Source organism: Anopheles arabiensis, chromosome 3 (assembly GCF_016920715.1).
Source record: "Anopheles arabiensis isolate DONGOLA chromosome 3, AaraD3, whole genome shotgun sequence".
Taxonomy (NCBI): domain Eukaryota; kingdom Metazoa; phylum Arthropoda; class Insecta; order Diptera; family Culicidae; genus Anopheles; species Anopheles arabiensis.
The window spans coordinates 31635083-31641116 of record NC_053518.1 but is presented as its reverse complement, the minus strand read 5'-3'; positions in this window follow the sequence as shown (position 1 = coordinate 31641116).

Genomic DNA, 6034 nt, shown 5'->3' with positions numbered 1-6034 from the left:
CCCCTCTCCAGGACCTCGATCTCGCACACCCGCCATAATCCTTCATTGTCTCGGTTCTCCTTCACTCTCTCTTTCTCTCTCTCTCGCTCCCGTCGCATCTTTTTTGGGCCCAAAAACCCCGGCATCCTTACCCGCATTCCACCGAAATCCGGTCCACGGGGGGTAAGTTTATCGAAGAATAATGGCACACGGAACGAAACAACTAACCAGCCAACTGAAAAAAGAAAAAAAGGTTACTCTCTGATGTCCTTCAACCCGGGAGTTCTGATGTGGTAGGTTCGCTCCGTTCTGAACCCTTGGCACACACACACGCACCAATCCATCCGGGGGAGGAAACATGCTTCTCATTCAAACAGAATCCTGAAAACAATCAAAGCCTAATTTAATAACACAACCCATAAACATCACCTCACGGAGGTAGGTGAGGGCTAACCTTCACAGCCACTTCAGCCAGACCGGGGCGAGACAGGGACCGTACCTGCCCGGCTTTGTGTGTGTGTGTGTGTACGTTTGTGCTGTTGTGCGAATGTCCTGGGTTCGGTTTTCCGGTTGGGCGGATGAACCGAATCGCTTTTATGACACCCAGCCGTTCTGCCGTTACCTGCCACGGGACGCTGTAGAGCAGGACTTTGATAAGGACTTGAAGGTTAAGCACTTCAAAAACACGGCGTGCAAAAAGGGTAAATAGCAGCGGTGGCAAAAAAATAAATCTCCCATGATACAGTGTGTCAAGCCAGCATTCATGGTTTTGTCAATGGTGTTTTTACCAGCATGAGGCGAACAGTTCGAACGATTGTGCTATGGGCGAGAAGGATATGAAGGACGTGTTTGCTTAGGTACTACTCCGTGGTGCAGAAAGTACACAGCGTTTTAGACAACTCAAAAATGGTGCCTGATACGGGATATTGATGCTAACGCCGTCTGAAACTCTAACTGCTAGAATGCGCCTTAACACATCAATTTAATGATAGTCACTTGAAGTCCATAACAATGAGCCTAGTGTTGCCAATTGAATGTTGGAAATGTTGATTTTGTGTACCAATGAAGAGGTCTGTCCGATATTGCAAAGAATGAACCGCCAAAAGGCGTGAAAATGAAGAAGCTTTTGCATACATGATCTGACTTTTCAGGATTCAAATCCCCTTTGTATACAGCATCCTCTTCTTGCTGCACAGGATCTAGCTACCTCACAAACTCCATCCGAACATCATCACTTTCTACGCATTATCTTCCGACCAATTGTTGCAAACCTTCGCAAAATCCACACATCCGTGAAGTATCCATGCATCTTACCGTACAATGGGAAGATTCTCTTTTAAAAAAAGACGCACAAATGCTTCTCCAAACACACACACCCCGAACGTGACCGTTTCCTTATCCGACCCGTATGCCAAACGTCACCCAGCCCGCCGAGTGCGAAAGTTAAGAGGAAGTCCCTTTGCCGCTTCATCATCCCATTTGCCCGGTACAAAGGCCCCTGAAGGAAACGGTGTGCAAATGAAAACATTAAAACAAAGCGGACGTCCTTTCGTGTTCCCCGTGTTGTAAAGCCTCATCTCATCCGCAGTGTGCAAACGAAGCTCGAGGGATAATGTAAGCTTTCAAAAACGTTTTCTTCAGGTACGTCAGTACGCGTACAGACAGGACAGGAAGCCCTCCTACCGGGAGGACCAAAAGCCTGTGCACATTTTGGGTTGAAGTGAAATGTACACACACACGCACTCGCAGGACCTGTACTGGCCAGTACAATAATGTTAGCCATTGTGTTCTCAAGAGGACACCGGTACACCTTACATCGGAGGACAGCGATCACTGCATCATTCAGCCCCGGGAGGATCTTAGCGCAAGATCTCTTAGCGCGTACATCTTGACGGAGAGGAAGAGAGGCGTGGGGCAGATCCTCTTGAGGGCTTTTATGAGGTGCGTTGTAAAAACCTCATCTTGAGCCCTTGAGGGCACACACTCGACCTGGCCGACCTGGCCCCGGCAAAAAAAGGGCAAGATAATCAAATAGAACAACAACAAACGGGACACTTGATGCGCAGGAACTCCGTGCAGGTTCTACACACCCACCCGAAATTCACTATTTCCATTCCATGTGCTTCCTTCTTCCGTGAAGTGCCAGTTCCTGACAGTACTCCAGTTGACATTGAGCACCCGAAAACACGACTCCGACTGGTGAGTGGCCTCTTTTGTTGAACAAACGATCGACACGTTTTCTAGTTTGTTCAGCGCGACGTCTGATTACATTCTAACCTTTCCCTATTTGAATAACTTCCCCCTAGAGCTCGCCCCTCTTAGACTTAGAATCTTACGTGTTTCTGCTTCCACTGCTCGCTGCCCGTTACTCATCCGTCCACACACCAGGCCTTGGTGGCGTTAATGAAGATACCACACCGAAAGGGAAAACACAACCCCCCGCTGGGGACCACTTAAACATCGCCGCTGACGAACCGCGTGCGTGCGTGAACGTATTCTTTTTGCTTCTTCTCTCACTCATTTCCCAGTTCTTCCTGTACCCTCCCCCCCCCCCCTCCATCAATTGACAGATTTATCCGGGTTTTAGCTGTTTTATTTTCAATTCCGTGCGGTTTTATTATTTTTGTTGGTACATTGCGCGCGACCTCCGTGTGCTCAGCGGGAGTTGCTAATAGTTTGCCGATGTGTTGTCACTCAGGGGAGTTGTTTTGCAGCTCCATTTGGTAACCCTTTCACGATTCACGGTTTGGTGCCGCTTTTCACCCCGGACTATTTGTCTGCCCCATGTAAGATCTTTGTAGTTCACAGCTGTTTCTTTGCCGTTTTTTTTGACTTGTAATACTCATTTCTTATTAGAGAATCTAGCTGAAACTAATGAGGACCTCAGGCAAGAGCACAAAAATCCAGCAAAAAGAGAGCATCGCAACCGTTTCCCTACAACATTGAAAAGGACTAGCAGAACTCAAGTCGTTGAACAATAACTAGACATCTCTCTAACAGAGGACCCCTCTATTCTGTAATTATTTTGATTAAATAATTGCTAAAATTTTAATAACCCACTTCATAAGCTGCAACCTTTTCCATCAAACCCTTTGCACCGTCTCCAGTTTTAATTGCGTGTACCTGCCAGGACGTATAACTTCCTTTATTCAATATTGCAACCAAGGGAAATCGGGGCCACACAAACACGCGCGCACATACACCTTATTAACATTAACCTCCGGGTGGCAAGTGGCAAATGACTCGCATATGAAAAGCGTAGCGCATCCATACATTACTCCGCCCCGCGCGTGTACAACTTGCTGAAAGCAGCAAGACACAAAACGGCAACTCCAGTCGACAACGGGCAGCATCATCATCACCATGTTCGCGCAAAAACACACACACATAAATATTTTAATCTTCATAATGCACGACACATTGAGCGTAAAATTTTCCACCAACGAGCAGTGCGTCTTCTCCCATTTGTTGGATCGCCATACTGTTCCTCGCGCGGTGGTCGCGGAAGAGTTCTTGCGTCCGCAGCATCCTCCATTTGTTTCTTTCTTTTCCCCTCTGTTTTTTTCCAAATGGAAGCAGCGAGAACAAAACCTCAACGGCTCAATGCACATTTTGCAATGCACACTTTCTTTTTTTTTGCTTTTTAGTGTGTGCACATCGAAAGAGACGTCATCCTGCACACACATGCTCCAAGTGACCTCACCAACACACGCGTTTGCTTTTCAGTGGACTCCCGCAGTTTGTACACCCAACACCCATAAACTAAATTACTCGTTCGCTCTCCCTGCTCCCGCTCTCCTCCGTTGTTGCTTTTGAGCAGTGTTGTTTATTATTATTATTTTTCTTCTCACTTCCTTTAGCACCCCCCCTCTTGTGGGTTCCCCGTTTTCCCGCGTTTTCACACTCACCGCGCGGATACGAATTTTCCCGCTCTCGGGGGGGAGCTCCGGGAAAACGCAAGAATGTATGTATGCCTGATCTCCATGACGACCGTACAAACGCAACTTGATTGTTTGTTGTTGTTTTACGTTTTGTTCTCTTTGGCTCTTTCACTCACTCACTTTCTCTGTCGCGCAATTCATCCCTGTTACCGCCGCGTGGCTGGTTCAAATGCGGTAAACGAAAACAAAAGAGGCTCAGAAAATTTATCTACAAGCCGTCTCCAGCACCCAGAACTCATCGCTCCCGCCCCTCCCAACACGCACACACACACGGCACATCGCGTTTAGGTCTTCCTGTAAAACCACCAGCAAGGATCTCCAATTCCGTTGAATAGGGCCCCGTCAGCCCATTCCCCGCACACAAACCAAAAACACGGCTCAACTGACAGCTTCCGCCCGGGGTACATGATGCACATGTTGCACTGCTGCAAGTGCACCGGTTGAGGCCGGATTCACTGCACTGGCCGGGGGGAGAGGGAAGAGAACCGTTCTTTTTTGTTTCGCCTTCTCCTTGTTTTGTATTGCTACCCCACCGAGCGAATGACGCCATCGCACCGTTTGAATCTCGGAGATTGAACGTTATGCGGATGCGTTTCGAAGAAGTTACGCGCCTGTTCGAGGTCAGCGGGAGGGCGGGCCGCGTTATTCTCTATCTGTCACATTACTACTACTCACTCGCTCGTCTACTTTCTTACTCACTTCAATGTTTTTTTTTTCCGGGAATGTGTCAACCATGTGCATTTGCACCCCGGAAAGCGGGTCATCGTCGTCGCCACCCTCTCCCCCCAACAATTCGTTTTTATTGTCACCCACAACCACACAACGGGAGGAACAGAACCCCATTGAGAAGGAAGTTGATGGATGCATTACCAAAATGGAAATCCACAGAACGGTCACAGAACGGTGATGGAGCGGCTCTGTTTATTTCGTGGCACCGCTGGAGACAGGAACTTGCATCCGTGGGCACTGCCTGTCCGCCCCCCCGGGGGGGAAGTCGGGGAAAAGTCAGCGATAGATTTATTGTTTTATGGTTTCTCCAGAATTTCCTGCCGAGCAACCGCAAATCTCCTTCAATCACAGGTTTTGTGCAACGGTGCAGTGTCAGCTTCAAACAATAGACCTGGTACACCAGGAAAAGGTCTAGTTAGAGATGACGTATAGACAACGACACTGGAGAGATATGCCACATTTAGAAGAAGTATTAATTTCTGTGTAACTCATTCGGAAAAGTGCTTTTACTTTCAATGCATTCTGAAAGCACTACGCCTTCATCAACTTAAGAATTTGTTTGCATATTCATGAAACTCTTTGGTCATGTCATACAACTGCACTAGGTCCATTTAATGTTGAGCCTGTACAAGCAGTATTCAAGTAATGAAGTATAGATGCGTGGGATAATTCTAGGTACTTTCCCTTTTACCAAGAATTGAGATTTGAAGAAAGACCCTAATGTCCCAAATGCCACTTACATTCCTATTGGATAAGATTCGTAGAATACATCAAATGTCATACTCGGATGTTCCGAATTTCCATGTCCAATTTATGATTGGATCAATTACTCATTTTTGAAATTTTAACAACACGTTTTAACTCCCAAACCCCAATACGCAGGCTCTGCAGACAACCCATTCCCCGTCGGTCGACAAAACGGGCGCTTTACTCTACCGTAACCCCGCTTGGCTTTATTAATTTCCCTTTCCAAATGCCCCGGAGAGTCGGTGCTGATCGGAGCCACGGCTCAACCATTGCGTCATCCGCGACGTAATGATGATCCGCGCACCACCAACGAGACCCGCGCGCCACCAACGAGACCCGCGCGCCACCAGCATTCATCGTTCTGCGATGCGAAACCGGTGCGCAACTCCCGGGGATGGCGCGGTTGGAAAAACGGAACGGGGGCACCCGCTGATGAAAGACTCCCGCGTCCGCGATGATGATTAACACGGAAATAGCTGCACTCGCGCGAGCGCGCGCGCACGCTTGCTCCCTCCCAAAGGTTTAGCGAGGTGCAAGAGGCAAAGAGTAGTAGGCAGACTCGAAATTCAAGACGCACGGTTTTTTTGTGTCCCCCCAAAACACCTGCTCTCTCGTGCCAAACGCGCTCCCGGCGGAGT